Source organism: Polypterus senegalus, chromosome 2 (assembly GCF_016835505.1).
Source record: "Polypterus senegalus isolate Bchr_013 chromosome 2, ASM1683550v1, whole genome shotgun sequence".
Taxonomy (NCBI): Eukaryota; Metazoa; Chordata; class Cladistia; order Polypteriformes; family Polypteridae; genus Polypterus; species Polypterus senegalus.
In genome coordinates this window covers 80324363-80342809 of record NC_053155.1, presented here as the reverse complement: position 1 = coordinate 80342809, position 18447 = coordinate 80324363, and positions in this window count along the sequence as shown.

The window sequence follows — 18447 nt, the reverse complement described above, 5'->3', positions numbered from 1 at the left end:
CTACAATATTCTCTTCTGTCAGAACTTTTATGTTTCGAGTGAGCAGATGCATCGCCATACCAAACTCTTATGGAGAATATGAGGAAGGTTGCAATGGCAGCTCTATAAACCTGTACCAACACTTGTTGGAGCAGGTTAAACTTTGTGAGATGCCCAAGACAAAACATCAACTGCTGAGCTTTTCTGGTAAGACGAGTTATGCTTTCCTCCCAGTTCAGACTGTGAGTGATAATTGTGCCTAGGAATTTAATGACACCACCCTGTTGACAGTGAAAGCATTGATAACAAAGGGAGTAGGAGGAGAGGAGTGTCTGCTAAAATCCATGAACATGTCCACTGTTTTCAAGGAATTCAGGTTAAGATTGTTGGGGATGTACCAGCTGGCCAGCCAATCCAACTCCCTCAGATATTTATAAGATGGGTCATGGAGGTACAGTTATCTGTGCACAGAGAGAAAAGGAGAGGAGGCAGAATTCAGCTCTGAAGAGACCCTGTGCTCAGGGTCAGAGGCTCTGACTGATAACTGCCCATCTCCTCTCTATGAAGTCCATTACTTAGAAAGTCAGAGATCCAGAGATACCCATGTGGCATACTCTGCTCTACATTCATACACAGAAGTTTGTATGGAGAAGCTCTGGTATGATTTTATCAAATGCACAACAGAACCCCACAAATAAGATCCTGGCATAGTGGGCAGCCATCTTCACTGCATTCTCAACTGACATATTGCCATCATCAGCAAGCTGTAGTGCATCAAGGAGAGAATTTGTGACAGATTTGAGATACTGAAGAATGAGATATTCACATGTCTTCATAATTACAAAGGTTAGTGCCATTGGCCTGTAACCATTTAGATGGAATGCATGTTTCTGCATGGCCATAGACATGATTGTGGATTCATTGATGCAGACAGGGTGTTCACATTTTGCCAAAGACTGAGTGAACATTTTTTAAATGAAAAAGCTAAATGACCAGCACAACATCTTAGTGTATTCATTGTTGAGTTGATTTCTCCCTTTTTTTTTTTTGGTACTATTACTACATCACAATTTTTTGTCCACATTCTCCTCATCAAGTCCTTCCGTGAAAACCATAAATCCAAAGAGGACTGTTTCATTTATGTTAGGTAGATTGCCTAGAGGGGACTGGGCGGTCTCATGGCCTGGAATCCCTGCAGATTTTATTTTTTTCTCCGGCCGTCTGGAGTTTTTTTTTTTGGTTTTTCTGCCCCCCCTGGCCATTGGACCTTACTCTTATTCTATGTTAATTAATGTTGACTTGTTTTATTTTCTTACTATGTCTCTTATTTTTCTATTCTTTATTATGTAAAGCACTTTGACCTACATTCTTTTGTATGAAAATGTGCTATATAAATAAATGTTGTTGTTGTTATTGAAGAAGTTTTGTTGTAGAAATGGCACAAGTTGCTGGTCACGTAACTGACAGCAGAATTGCATATGACATCAAGATTGCAACGGATTCTTAATATGGCCTTGCGGTAACTTCAGCATCCAAGTTTCTGGATATTTAAAAAACTTTCAACAAGCATCTCTACTAATTAATTAATCTGGTCAGAACTTTTGCTTTTGGTTTATGTTTGCTTTGTGTATTTTGTTCAGACACTAACATCTTTAGTCTTCCTTTAGTTCAGACCTTGCCAGTTAGATAGATAGATAGATAGATAGATAGATAGATAGATAGATAGATAGATAGATAGAAGTATTACAATTAACTGCAACAGCAATCCCTCTCAAACATCCCTAAGAATTACAAAACAAAAAACTTCTTATTTGGCTAAACATAAGAGAGCAGTCACAGTGAGGCATTATGTAGGAGTATTGATGTTGGTGTAAAGGAGCCACTGTAGTGTTTGTTGACACACTTCTGCTGAAAAATTCATTGGCTGAAAGTCCTCAGTGTTAGTTTGTCACAGAGAGAGACTGTGTAGTATTGTTCATAATGGCGCTCAGTTTTATTTTAATCCCGTCCTTTGCTATGACCTCCAGGAGTCCAGAGTGCATCCCATAACTGAGTTAACCCCTTAAATTACTGATAATTATTGACTCAGTGGGCCTCTCTTGAAGTGATGTTACCATCACAGACTCACAGAAGATGTGAAGGATGTCACTTCCCATATTATAGGAATACAATCTCTAAAGAAAAAAGAGCCTGCTCTGCCCTTATTGACTACCCTTGATCTTGTCCTCTGAATTCCATTAATTCCTAGTCCTCATTATAAAACAAAATAGTGAGCTTTTCAATCTACTTGCAACAATTTATTGTGGCAAGATGATCCGCTCTATGCCACTGCCAGTCACATGGTCATAGACAGAATGGCTACAGCCATGAAAAACAACACAAAATGGTGATATCTGCAAAACCAGGAACAATGTTGCCAAAAAATTTACATAAAGAATATCCAAATCCAAAAGAACAACACTATGAAAATGGACAAAACCCACATAATGGCTAGAACAAGTCAGATGATGAATGTGAATTTTTAATTGTATTTTAACATACCATTTGATAGTGGAGTAGGAGTAGAGCTGATTTTCAGAATTGATAGGATAGAAACACAAACATCCTTTAGCCAGACAGCAGAAAGCAAATTTCTGCCAAGTGTTCATCTCTTGCAACCCACACACCAACTTTTTTTTTTTTACTGTGTGTCATTTTCTAGTGTAGTAAAGAAGAAACAAAAGTATCCACGCAAGGAGTAGTGTAGGGATGTGTGCAGCAACATCTACTAAACTGCCACTGAAGTGCATCTGCTCGTGATTTTGGAAGGCTCAGTGCCATCAGAGTTAGTCAACAGTCATTTATTATAAGAAAAGAAATGGAATGAGCTTACATAGACTAAGATGAAGGAGCCACTGAAGGGAGTTGGAATAAATAGCAGGGGAATGATTTGTCTGTTAACTTAACAATGAATCATTCTGGCTCTCTATAAACATCTTCTAGTTCATTTCACTAGGGTCTTAAAACAAGATGAAAACAACTCCTCCACCCCACCTATTAGAATGTCTGATTGTAGTCACTGGCGGTGTGTTTGCACACCATTTGAACAATGCAAATATAAATCCTGCAATAAACAGAGGTGATCTTTATTAAGATGGCGCCAATATTTTTGGTCATCTATCTGTTTTCCTTTAGATGTTAGTAAGAGTATGTACATTCCTTTATTGTTCAAAGGTTTGACTTCGAAGATATTCATTCCCTGCTTTAGCTAAATATTTTAAAGGTGACATATAACAAAGATCGGCATTAGGAACACATAATGTCTGTTTTGGATCATTCATTGACAATTATGTGTTTCTTAATAAGTAGTGTCTTTAAAAGTTTAAATGTTCTGGAGAACTGGCATATCTCTGTCACTAAAACATCCACTGTTTTGTTCAAAATTTAAAAAAGAAACTCCCTTCAAAATTTAGGAAAATGCTAGTTTTAATTAAAGGCTTGATCAAAGCAGAAAGTTGCATCTTCAGAGGCTCACGTAACCTTAACACAGTGTACTACAGGGGTAGCTATCCATGGTCCTGAGTGTTTTCTTCACACCACTTTCTTACTGTAATTAGACACGCATCTGTCTGTTTACTGAACTTCTTTTGTAGTTACGTGGCTTGTTCCTACTTATTCTCATTCTGCTACACCAGAAACTCTTTCCAGTGTGCATTTTAGTGGTTGGAGAAAATTAACAAAATAATTTCAGGAGCATAGATTTGTAACCCTTGTTAGTTCCAACATTTGTTCTATTTTTCAGTTCTAAGTTTCTATTCAATTACTTTGTGACAACACCCACACAGGTGCAAAGGAGATCAAGTTAGCTGCTTTTGCTTTATTGTTAATTGGCTTCTGATTTAAAAAAAAAAAATTAACAAGAAGACAATCAACTAAACAAAAATAAAGAAAAACAAATCTTGCTTCCTAAAAAGGGTGATAACAATGAGCATCTTTCTGAATGAAAATAAATAAGTGTAACTGGTATTATTTCCAATGTTTGAGACTAATGTCAATTAACGTTTGAAAGATGACCTCAAATTAAGAAAATGTTTGTTACTGCAAAATCTGACACCACTATTACACTCTTGGGATGCTTTCATCTGTCCTGTCAGGCAGTGTGTTATAGAGTGTATGGCTCTGGACTTTACACCACAGCACTCCCAGTTTAGTTCTAGCTGCAATGCACTGACCCAAGAAGCCACTTGACGCTCCTGTAAATAAAAATTCAAAAATATCAGTAAGCAGTGGTACTCTGAAGGAGTAATCATAAAGGTCTTCAAGTGGTGTTCGCTGAAGAAAGATTTTATATTAAATTAAAGTACTGCATTGAGCATACAGCGTACCTCTAAAAACCCTGGCTAAGTACAGTAGAGAACTGCCACTTTAATCATCGTCTCACTTGATTAGATTAGATTAGATTAGATAAACTTTATTAATCCCAAGGGGAAATTTTGACGAATGCAGTAGCAGAAACTAACAGCACAAGTAATACAAACAATCAGCAGATAGATAGATAGATAGATAGATAGATAGATAGATAGATAGATAGATAGATAGATAGATAGATAGATAGATAGATTTATTTTGTGCAGAAATTGCAAAATGAAATTGAAGGGTATGAGCATTTAGGTTGAGATGTTGGGATGAAGCATTGAATTTCCTGATAGCAGTGGCCAAAAAAGACCCCCAGAGGCACTTCTTAGCACACCATTGTGGAATGAGCCTGTGGCTAAAGGTACTACAAGAGAGTTTCCCCTGGAGGGGATGTTGGGGATTTTCATGATAGCATTTGATTTTGCCACCATTCCCTTCCCCAACAACTGCTTCTTGTGTGTCCAGGTTTAACCCTGTGATGAAGTAGGCTTTCCTAATAAATTTATTCTGGAATTATGTGTCTTTTACACTCAAGTTGCTTCCCCAGGAGACTACAGTGTAGAACAATGCCCTGACTACTATGGACTGGTAGAACATCTCCAACAGCTTGTGGCATGCATCAAAGGACCCATGTCTTTTTCTGGAGGTCCAGTCTGTTCTGGCCATTCTTGTACAGCACCAGTGTGTTGTCAGACCAGTCTAGTTTGTTTTTTTGTGTGACCCCGATAAATACTTGTAGCTCTGAACCACTTCTATGCTCCTCCACTGAATGATGACAGGTCTCAGATGCTCCTTAGCATGTCAGAAGTCCACCACCAGCTGTTTTCTCTTTCTGGTGATGAGATGATGATGTTGCACTACAAGACAATGTCCTCCTCAAGTCTCTTGTACTCCAACTTGATTCAATTAATAATAAGGCCTATGACGGTCGGGACATCTGAGAATTTCTGTAGTTTGCAAGCACTGGTTTTATACTGGAAGTTTGTTGTGTTGAGGTTCACCCAACATATTAAAATAAACAATAGTTTAAATGGCAACTGTTATTGCACTGTGTTAGTGCACTGTGTTAGTGCACTGATGACACTGAAAATCACTGTAATAAATATGAGACAGGGAAAACAGGAAATCACACTCAATTGGAAATTTTTAAAGGAGCCGCTGTTAATGGTTCCCTTGCTTTCACTTATTATACTGTGACATTATCTTCATTCTGTAGGTAAGAGCCATCTCTAGGTGCTAACAGAGCCCTTAACCTGTAACTGTCATATCTTTCAATTGTGATCACCAAGTTCTAAAATCTTTAGCACAAGTCTGTATTTTTATCCTTTTTTTTTGGATTGTATCCCATGGTATACTGACTTTACTCCTATCACTGGGTGGAGTCAAGCCCTCTATTTGTAGCCAGATGTGAATTGCCTGGGCTTCTCCGATTCTCCAAGTGATGGCACCAGAATCAGCCTTTCCTAGACCTCACTGCGTGTGGCTTCCAGCCAAATGTTTCCTTCATCCTCTGAGGTGTGGTTGTCCTATCCCAAGAAGGTGGAGCTTCTGGTTTTGGGCCTGTCTGACAGGAAGAGGCAGGTCCAGCTGGACAGAAACCCTGGAAGTGATGTCAGTGGAGAGAGAGGCATTAGGACACAGCGCCAACCCTTAGCGTGCTGGGAGAACTGCATTCACTAGGGCCCTTCGGCTGTCCCCTATGCATGCTTATAACAATATATACTCAAATGCTGGAAATGAAACAGTGTACTGTACTTTATATGTCAGTTCAGTTTCAAAGAGATTTAACCATGTGGACCACTAGGGATTGTTGCATCACCCTAAACCTCAGACACAACAGCACAGACACAGTTCTGGGTGCAAATAAATAGATACAGAGTTATTGCCACAAATACCTTATACAGGTTTGTTTCTTCACACAGTCAATGCAGAGGTTCAGAGGCTGTACTCCAAGCCTCACACGGATGTCGATGCTTCTCACCTTACTATTACTAAATGAATATACTATTTAGAGAGTAAAAGTGTCTGCAGGGGTTTCAAGGCCAAAAAGACCACCCAGCCCTGTGATATCCCGTGTATAGGAAAGTGGCCCCAACCGCTCTGGACATCTGATAGTTCATGAACCGAAATTGAAGGGTGAATGGTGCAAGTTTATTTACAAGAGTGCTGTACAACAAAAATGCAGTAGTGTCAGGTGGGCTTTGAGACACAGTCCTTCAACACTGACACTTCTGAAATAAATAAAAACAATCACAAAGGAAAAAATAGTGTATTTACAAAAACAGTGCACTCCTACAAAAACTACACACACACTCCAATAATGAAGGTTGTCTTCTTTTATCCCTGGCTCAAGATTTCCAGCAGGAAAGAAAAATGCACAAAAACAAGTGTGTGTATATACAAAAATAATTGCTGCAAACCCAAAATCAGAAACTATCCCAACCCCAAATAAGTATATATGCCTCCACCAAAACGATCACTAGGATATATATCACTCTATATACAAAAGCCGCCAAAATCACAATTGCTCCTACAAAATATGACCGGCAAGATTGTCCTGCCAATATGTCACCCCGTCTACCTCGCGCACCTATCCAGGTAGACGCTAGCGCGTTCACGCCACGCGCCGCGACACGCCCCGGGCAACTATGTATTTAAAACCGAACTCCTGCGGGTCGCGCGCGTATAAACCCTCCGGGACGGCCAACAGATATGCTGACCTCAAGCACACCCGTTGCTGACTCACCAGTAAGTAAAACCATTTTTTGTAACGTTATGGAACCCCGATCTCTGACTCAATCAAATGCCGGCTTTCTCTTTTAGGCGCGCCGCAATTTCAACCGCCTGCACTTGTCAGTCTGCGAGGACACCGGCGTGTAAAAATGAACACATGCGGAGGAGCCCGTACTGGTGGCCATTATACCGGCTCCTCGTGTGTTCAGAGACACCGCGTCTCACAGCGTTCACCCGCTAGACGGCCCCGCGTTCCCGCGACAGCGCCCTCAACACACAAACGATAAGTGCTCTCCCTTACAACCATATAAATGTCACTGCTTTGATTTCAAGGCTGCTTCAACTTAAATTTGGTAATGCGCGACAAGCCCCCACTGGGCATTCTACCTAACATAAAAGTTTCAAAATCAGTCTTCTTTGCTTTCATGCATTACATGATGAAGTTGGTCTCAGGGAAGGCTGAGATGCTTGCCTTTATTCCGTCATTTCAGGGGGTTTCTGGGTGCCTTGATTAGGTGGTGCGGGGCATAGATCACCGCCACAGAAGAACCGGAAAAGACAGCAGAGAATAGTAGAGATTAGTAAACATTCGTACCTTCTTTGGATCAAAATGTGTTGAACCTGAAGCTGAAGAGGGCATTCTACAGATTTTGTAAGTAGCCAATCACTGGTTTCTGTGTATTAAAATATACGGATTACTGCCAGGACTGTTCCAGTACCTCGTATATGTTTCTTTTTCTTGGGAGTTTTATTTTTCCTTCTGCACCTCAGGCCCTGCCTTTGTTTTTTTTACAGGATTTTGTTTTGTCCTGGCGTGTTTCTCACAATTGTGCCTTGGATTCACAGAAGTCAATTTTCACCTCAAATCAGGGTTGTCAGATATTGAGGTCACTAAGGCTGCATTTACTCAAGAAGCCTATAAAAACACATGTGTGTTGTGACATTCGTCTCTTGAGTAGATCCTTGTCTTTATTGCTAGGTTTGGATTTTTGGCTTTAATCTTTATTTGGGTGTTTAAGATTTTTATTTTTCAATATTTTTTTTTGGGTTTGTTAAGTGAGAATTTTAATTTTCATTAATTCTTTCTTCATGTTTTTGTATAAATGGTTTAAGAGACCGGACAAACAACTATAAAGAGTTGGGGAACATCCCAATGCAACATTGAAAGCAAAAATATGCAACAAAATACACACTTTATTTGCAGGCATGAGTTATCAACATGAACTGAACTAAGATGGTGGATTTTCCAGCTTTGAGGACGTCTAGCAGGAAGAGGTGGGTCCTGGCAGACGGACACCGGAACTGACATCATTGGGGGTAAAGACATCAATCTTCTGGTCTGCAGGAGGAGGAAGTAAGGAAATATCTACACAGTGCCAGCCCTTGGAGAAGCAGGGTATTACTAGAGCCCTTAAGTTGTTCCATATGTGGATGTGTGTGACAGTGGATAATTATCATTTGCTGTCATTTTTATTTGTTTAAACTGTTATACAAATGTCACTTCTTTTGTTTCCATACTGTCCTTTTAAACTACTTTGATTATTGCTTTATTATGTTAATTAATTATTTAGTTAATATATTTATTATATTAAATATTGGCAGATCTTAATTTTGGGTCGGCTTTTAGAATTTTAACCTTCCCAACTTGGAAATCCATAGGAAATTCTGGGTTCCTCACATTTCTGTTCTATATGCATATTTCTTGTCTCATTATGAGTTCAACATGGATGCTAAAAGTCATTCAGTCACCTATTTAGAAATCGTACTTTCACAGACTTTCTAATACTAGAGAACAATACACTTTCAGAGATTCATTCATGCCTAGTCCCCTTCACATGAGCCAGCAGGAGGTTTCCTGAAGGTGACTTGAGTCCGATCGGTCTGTCACCATTTAAGAAAGCAGATAAAGTTCCTGGAGTGGCATTATTCATAAAGAAGAACTGAAGTGTGACAGTGCGTGATTATGGCTAATAATTATGGGCCAGCATGAATTCATTCTTCATGAACATTTAGATGAGCAAGAACAAGATCTCTGCATGGTGGGTGCCCTGGGTTTTGAATACTGAAATAAAACATCATGGCATCCAGTGCTCCATGAGGAATTTTGAAGTAATGCATTTGGACGAAGGAATTTAAGAAGTGCTTCATAACTGGGGATGACATCTTAATACATTAATGTGACTCAGAGTCCAAAAAAAGTCAAAACAATAAACATATTTAAAAAAAAAAATTGAAAACAGATAAATAAATGAATGAATAAAGAAATAACGACAGTACAAAATACAGCTTGGTAAGCAATAAACAATGCTGCATTATTAAGTCCACCAACCAATGAACACTTTGAAGCTTCAACCAGCGTGAAAGTTCCAACAGCTTGGCCAACTTGCCTTGGCTAGAACGACTCTGCTCTTGCAGTTTGCTGCTTTGTCAGTTTGTAATAAATTGTTTTGGTGCTTCCAATGACTTATTAAACTTGTGTATAATGTATCATGGCACTTTATAATGTCAATGTGCATTAGCCAAGTTAGCTTGTTGAGGTGTTTGGTTCATTCTTTCACAACGATATGGATCCACATAGCTTGTTAGGCTCAACTTGTGTAAAAAGTGTTGCTTTGTGTCCTGATTCGATCCCTTTTCCTTTTTCTCCTTACTTTTGCACACATGCTTTTGCTTTCAAAAAATGTTGCAGTTTCAAGCAGTTTGCTACTTCTACTGCTGTTCATCAATGCAAACAAACCAATACAGCTCTCTAAAGATGTCGCTGATGTTCACACACCACAATCCAATGTGATGTGAAATATCACTTATTCCCCATTGAACAGTGTTATAATATTAAGTTTAATGTCACTGTCTCTTTGCACACTGTTATGGATTCATTCACACAGGCAGCCCAAAGTATGGTACACAGTGGCTAGGCTGCATTTAGAAGCCATTAGCCTAGCAGTTTGGAGAATGAGACAAACTGCAGTGTGAGCATTGTGGTATTCTTGTTGGAGGTGGTATTTCAGCTTTTACTGTCCTTGTTTGGAGACCAGAGAAGACCAGCACATGAAGCAGACAGTATATAAGGCTTGAACTGCTGCCAAACCCTTGGAAGCCTATGGATGGATGATGTCATCTGTCCGGAAAAAACCTTTCAGCGCAGTGAAGAAAATGGCAGACTCTATAGATCAAGATCATACCTTGATATTGTCTTCCGTTCGTCTGTTATTTCGCGTAAAACCGTCATTAAAGAAAGCTAAGTATAATTCTCTCATGTGATTCTTTGTTTGTACCACTGTAATCACTATGGGAGGGATATCGCCTTTTAATATTATATCTCTATATTTTAGGTTACTTAAAATGCCGCAATTTAAAAGAACTTATTCCAACAAGGGAGCTTTTGCTTCTAAAGGAAACAAACAGAATACAGTCTGGAATCATTTTCTATAACTAAGGCAGGAGAGCACCAGAAAGGATGTCATATTGAGCCCATAAATTTGCAGTTTTTACTTATTTTTTGTATTTTTGGTTAAATATTTTTGTTGATTGAAAATATGGTGCATCACTAGTTGAACTTATTGCCTTCTTCATCACGTTTAATGTAGTGTAATATTTGATAGTGGAGATGGTAGCTGAGACCCTTAGGTAACAGTGCACAACAGGACTATTTAAGATTCCTATGGCCACCACCACAGGGTAGTGTATGTATGCCATTTGCTCTTTTCACTTTCCTAATCTTGACCATTTAGTTTTGGCTCCTTCTGCTTTTTGGAATTTTGGATTAGTTTCTGGGATTTAGTATTCAAATTTTTTAGTTTTAGCTTTGACTTTTATTTAAAGGTGTTTTGTATTTTGTTTTTGGTCTCCTTACCACTTTTGGTAACAGTTTGTTTCTTTTTGTACTTATTATTTTTATTTTTCTAATAATTAGCCTTTCATTTTTCAATTGGATTTCCCACCTTATCCTTTAAAAGCTGAAAAATATATTGTATTTAATCTTTCTTTAATACATTAAATAATGAATACTTTGGTATTAGTCAGGGTTTTTTGACACTTTTCTCTTCCCAGTTGTGGCAACTCCTAATTAACAAGCCAAATACTCAAATCCTATACAGAAATTCTAAAAAAACAAAGAGAAAAGGTCAAAGCAAAATTTTATAACTGAAAATAATTAAATTCTAAACTCAAAACAATTAAATCTGAAATTCCAATTCACAAAATACATTTATCATTGAACTAGTAAAGGTCAATAATCCTAAGCATTGTGCTTCCTTTTATTTATGGTCCGATACTTTTCATCTTTACAACTTCAAAAGTTCATACTTAATTATGTTTTTGAAGAATATTTTTGTTCAAGCTTTAATAATTCTATTTTTTTGTTCTGAAATTATCACAATGTCATTATGTGATCTCTTTGTTTTGATACACCAACTCGCTGCTGGCAGGTATATACCTGAAAGTTGCAATCCATGACCTCACTAGCACCACAAAGCAAAGGTAGTTGTCATAGAATTCTCATTGTCCAAAATTGTGAATACATCAAAATGTTGCTGAGAGTGTGTGTTAGTTGGAGACTTGAGTCCTACAAGTTTTGCTTTGAGTTTAAAGGATTCTGTATCTGTTAAGTTGGTAAGGCAGGATCAAGCATGAATCAAATGTGTACCAAAAGAAAATTCTCAGTCCAATAAAGTTCATTTTAAAAAACGTTTAATGAAAATTCAAAGTAAACAGTTCACACAAGAATAGTAAAAAAAAGTTTTTACACACATAGAATAAAACGCAAAAAGGAAAAAATGTTTCTCCCTTAAACTTACCTTTTTCTTGTTAAACTTCAGTTGTTTTCTAAACTTAAGAATGAGGTATTTGTCTATGCTTTACTTAATACATTCAGCACGTTCTATCCTATATAAATATATACTATACTAATATACAATACATTATAATTTGTTACTAGCCCTCGCCTATTCTGGATTTCTTCTCAGTATTCAAATGTGGTACTTGGTGCCACTGCCCACCTGCCAAGTTGTTTTGCCTGACTAAGGTAAAATCATCTCTGATGGAGGATCGCAGGAATCATGGGAAAGAGGGGTCCTTTCATCGGATTGGCTGTCTCAGCACTGACTCAGCTGTGGAATGGCCAATAGGGGGAGGCAGCTTGATTGCTGAGGTCTCCAGGGGCCTCATGTATAAATGGTGCATATGCACATAAATGTTGCGTAAGCCCGTTTCTACGCTCAAATCTTTATGCATAAAACCTAAACTTGGCGTAAAGCTACGCACATTTTCACAATAGCTAAATGCTTGGCGTACGCAAGTTCTCCACTCAGTTTTGCAAACTGGCAGCACCCAGCGTCAAAGCAGTGCTACTGTTCCTGTGTGGTTTCCCTTTCTTTTTTAGATCTACATTCCTGATGCGGCTTTATAAAAACACTGAAATTAACTGCATATTATTTATTAGTTTAATGCATCTGATTGTAATTAACCTGCAACAATATAATGGTCCACAGAATGGTCTGGAACTGTTCTAAGTACAATAGTTGCTTTAGCGTTGTTACTCTCCTTCTTCTTCTTTCAGCTGCTCCCGTTAGAGGTTGCCACAGCGGATCATCTTTTTCCATATTACTCTCACTGCACTACTCAGAGTATTTATATCACTGTATCTGAGTGTGAATCACAGCTCTACAGAAGTTGATCAGAAAGAGAATTATTGGTATACAGCATCAAGCACACGCTGCCTCAGCCATGCTGTCTATTGAACTGCTCTCATACGACAAACGCTTCAGAGTCTTTCCTGTACTGACCTCACAGTTCAGAAACAGTTTCATCACAAGAACTATAAATGCACTCAGTCCATCAAGTGCTCCTTGTAGAACTGTTTGTACTTATAAGTACAATCATCTCACTGTAAACTTGCAATACTGTTATAATATTGCAAAACCTGAGCCACTTTATAAAGCGTGTATTTACATATGATGACAATATCATTTTTAAGATGAAATGCAGCAAAATATGTTTATTATATTATAAAGATAAAACTTTAACTTCATTTAAATAATCAATATTGTTAATAATTAAACATGTGAGGACACGGTGCCACAGCACTAGCAAAGAGCTGGCACTCCGTTCACGGATTGTTCCTGCCTCACAATGTATTCTTGCTGGGGCTGGCACAACACTGGAAGGATAGATGGATAGAATAATTAAACATGTACTACAAAGATATTCCAATGTTCCTTAAAAGTTTTGAAGAATCAGCGTTCTAAGCTTACAGATGGCTTAATGTTTATTACATAGCTGATTGTGTGGCGATTGGTTGCTTGGAGAAAGAAAAGGAAGGGCAGGAATTGGAGGCTAGTGCATTTGAAAGAGACAGAACTGCTGCAATAAATTATTTCATTGAAGGTATGCGCACGGCGCAGCAAGCATCTTGCAGGAGGCAGGAACAATCTCTGGACAGGGCACCAGTTTGTCAGTATCACTGTGCCACTGTGTTCCCATGTTTACTAACATAGTCTATTTCCTATCATCATGAAAATGATATCAAGTATATATCTCAGTATTTTAATTATTCAGAGAGCTGTAATATCACGAATTTAATGGATTCTGTGTCCTGTCGGAGGAAGAGAATGCCCGTTTGTGTGTGATTCACGCACATAGAAGAACACATACAAAACAAAGCATTTAACATGCTACCTTAGTTACGATGGTATTTGAGAAACTAGTATACTAGTAAACTAGTAAATTTCAAGATTAAAGTTCACATGTTGAGCTTTGTTCCCATTGTGTCCCTGTTTTTTTTTTTTTCTTTTCTCTGTACCCTAATAAGCTTTCATATGACACTCAGACAATGGGCTATGACTCGCCTTTTCACGGCGACTTTGATATCTGACAATTTCTTTTTATTTCGGGCACAGTGCAACTTTGTGAACTTGAGTTTCCGACTTTCTCCGACACTCTATGTCACTCGATCAACTTCCTTTTTTTGTTTATACCGCTGTTTAAACCAACAAATAGTACATTTTTCCTTGCCTCCACTTGGTATTCACTGAAATTCTTCTATTTTCCCTCATGCTTTTGCCATTGCCTTTTCACAGAACGCTGAGCTTAAGGGCTATTTATATTGATTTGCATATTCAAAGAGGAAGTAGTTGGGGAGTCGCGGCAGGTGCGTAGACGTTCGTTACTTTTCACTCTGACCGGGATTTATGTAGTGGAAGAATGTGGAAGTTGGTGCACGCACAGACTAATATAAGTCCTAAATTCTACTCAGTTTAAAGAAGACAAGGCACAATCTAATGCATTTTTTGAAGCATTACAGATACCACAGCTACAGTAGATACTCTCAATGCAGAGAAATTGGATAAATCTCTGACACTCTCAGAAATTCTAGATGATATAAACTCACTTCTGAGTGGGAAAGCAGCAGGCCCTAATGGCTACCATGCCAAATTTTATAAATAAAATTCAATTAAGTTAGCGCCCCTTTTAATTAGCAACATTTACAGAAGCCAGAGACACTACAATTCAACTTCAAACTTTTCCCTAAGCATTAATTACCATCTTTCCTAAGAAAAATAAGGACTTCTTACAATGTGCATCATACAGACCAATCTCACTTCTGAATTATGATGTTAAGATTACAAAGTTCTAGTTAAAAGGATTGAGAAAGTGCTTCCTTTGGTAATATCACAAGACTAAACTGGATTTATTAATGGCAGACACTTGGCTTCCAATCTTCAATGCCTATTTAATGTAGTATATTCACCCACAAAGTCTAACACCCAGGAGGTCTTACTATCGTTGGATTAAAAAAAGCATTTAATATGGTTGAATGGGACTGTCTTTTCACTACATTACACAAATTTGGGTTTGGGCTGAACATATGTGCATTGATCAAACTACTGTGTATCAGTTCAGAAGCTTCAATTTGTATTAACAACATTGTTTCAGACTACTTCAAACTAGAATGTGGTACTAGACAAGGATGCACCCAGTCACCACTGCTATTTGCAATCACCATTGAGCCATTGGCAGTTCACTTTCGAAATGCTTCTGAGATAAAGGGGATTATCAGAGAAGGACTTGAACAGAAAATATTACTATATGCAGATGGTACTATATATATATATATATATATATATATATATATATATATATATATATATATATCTCAGATCCACACAATATTAGATTGAACACCTTCCCTTTTAGCATTGCAGATCAATTTAAATACCTAGGGGAAAACATCACAAGTAAACATAAAGCTTTTTTCCAAAATAATTTTGTTCTTTGTATGGAACAACTTAAGCAAGATTTGCATATATGGTCTACCCTCCACCTCACTTTTGCAGGAAGAATTAACACTGTCAAGATTAAAATTCTTCTTAAGCTTCTTTTTATATTTCAAAGCATCCCCATATACATTTTGTTGAAAAGGCAATATAGGATTTATGTGTTGTTTCCCTTTAATTAGTTGTCGTCCACCTTGAATTGTTATTGTATTGGTCTGTGCTGAGTTGGAACTTGGCCAATCACAAGGTTTCACTTTGAACCTTATAGATTAGTTTGGTGGCATCTTAACAGTAGAGTAGAAGCTTCATTTGTTAAATGTGAAAGTCTCCATAATTATATATATAAAGTAAGTGGAATTTAATTGTCCATAAAGTATATTGTTTATGTGTTTAAGTTTGTAATTTGGGTATATATAATATTTTAGTACAGTTTCTAAAATATAGACATTTTGAGGAAGCTAAAGCACAGTTGAACAGAACGCTATTTGGAGTTACACACATATTGTTAATTATATAATTACAGTTTCCTCATTTATAATATGTATATATGTTAAGAATAATTTACTTATTTAAGTTGAGTAAATACTTTAAGGTTTAATGTTTTAGCAGTTTCCTAATGTTGATGTTATCTTGAGTGTAGTACGCCATCTAGAGGATAAATACTCTGTTAATAACTAATGTTAACATTGACACATTTAAGAGTAAGAAAATGTGATAGCTAATTTATGTTTATTATTTTATTTAGACCATACCTTAACATTTATATAACTTTGGAAGAAATTAATAAATAGAATTTGGATATCTTCATCCATTCTCTGATAAGATGTGTGTAGTGGTTGTAATTTAATTCTGAACCAACTTAATGCTTCACTGCACATTAACAAATCATTTTTTAAGAAATTAGACTCAATTATAATCTCATTTATTTGGAATTCAAAACATCCACACATCCAAAGGGCGATCCTACAAAGACTTAAGGCAGAAGGTGGCATGGTACTACCTAACCTTCAATTTTATTACTGGGAAGCAAATATACAAGCTATAAAAACCTGGGGCCTCACGCACAGAAAAATCTAGATGCAGGAATCTGTGCGTACTCCAACTTCCACGTTCTTCCGCTCCATAAATCCTGGTCAGCGTGAAAAGTAATGCTCGTGCACGTGCCTTCTGTCCCGCCCCCAACTCCTCCCAGAATTACACCACTATGATTTATGCAAATCAATATAAATTGCCCTTAAGCTCAGCCTTCTGTGAAAAGACAATGGGAAAAGCACGGGGGGAAATATAAGAATTTCAGCGAATACCAAGTGGAGGCAAAGGAAGAGCATACTATTTGTTGATTTAAATAGTGGTATAATCAACAAAAGAAAGTTGATCGAGTGACATAGCGTGTCGGAGAAACTCGAAAGCTCACGTTCACAAAGTTGCACAGTGCCAAAATAAAACAGAAGTCACATATCAAAGTCGCAGTGAAAAGGTGAGTTGTAGCCCACATTCTGAGCTTATTAGGGTACAGACAAAAAAAAAAATAGGCACACAGTGGGAAAAAAGCATGAAATGTCAACTTTAATCTTGAAATTTCCACTTTAATCACATAGGTTATTTTGTCATTAAAGTAGAACATCATAAACTTCATCCTAAAATCGTTTAATTTAGCAGTTTCTCAAATCCCATCGTAACTAAAGTAACATGTTAAATGCTTTGTTATGTATTTGATCTTCTATGTGCTCTATGTGTGTGAATCACTACGTGCTTCCGTTCTTTCTCTTTCTCCGACAGGACACAGAATCCATTACATTCGTGATATTACAGCTCTCTGAATAATTAAAATACTGAGATGTATACGTGGTATAATTTTCATGATGATTGGAATGAAAGCATGTTATTAAACATGGAAACACAATGGTTCAGTGATTGTTCATGTCTCACACAAGATGCTGCTGTGCCATGCGCGACCTTCGATGAAATAATTTATTGTAGCAGTACTGTCTTTTTCAAACGTACTAAACTTCAATTTCTGTCCTTACTTTTCTTTCCCCAAATACCCAGTTGCCACACAATCAGCTCTGTAATAGACGTTAAGCCATCTGTAAGCTTACAACAATGATTCTTCAAAACTTTTAAGGAACATTGAAATATCTTCATAATACGTGTTTAATTATTCTATCCATCTATCCTTCCAGTGTCGCGTCAGCCTCAGCAAATATACAGCGTGAGGCAGGAACAATACGTGAACTTGCTAGCGCTGCAGCCCCATGTCCTCACATGTTTAATTATTACCAATACAGATTATTTAAATGAAGTTAAAGTTTTATCTGTATAATATAATCAACGTATTTTGCTGCATTTCATCTTACAAATGATATCGTCATCATATGTAAATACGCGCTTTATAAAGTGGGGCAGGTTGTGCAATATTATAACTGTAGTGCAAGTTTACAGTGGGGTGATTGTACTTATAAGTACGTGCGTTTATAGTTCTTGGGATGAAACTGTTTCTGAACCGCGAGGTCCATACAGGAAAGGCTTTGAAATGTTTTGCCGTGGCTGAGGCAGCGTGTGCTTGATGCTGTAATACTGATAATTCTCTTTCTGATCAGCTGCTGCTCTGATTCACACTCAGATACAGTGATATAAATACTCTGAGTGGTGCAGTGAGAGTAATATGGAAAAAGATGATCCGCTGTGGCAACCCTTAAAGGGAGCAGCTGAAAGAAGAAGAAGATGGTGCAGTGAGAGTAACAACGCTAAAGCAGTTATGGTATTTGGAATACTATGGGTGTTCCCTGGACCATTATATTGTTACAAGTTAATTGCAATCAGATGCATTACACTAATAAACAATATGCGGTTAGTTTCAGTGTATTTATAAAGCCGTGTCAGGAAAATAAAGAGTAACCACACAGGAACTGTAGCACTGCTTTGACGCTGGGTGCCGCCAGTCTGCAAAACTGAGTGGAGAACTTGCGTACGACAAGGCATGAGGTACCGTGGAAAAGTGCGTGGCTTTACGCCAAGTGTAGGTTTTATACATCGCGATTTGAACGTGGAAACGTTCTTACGCAAC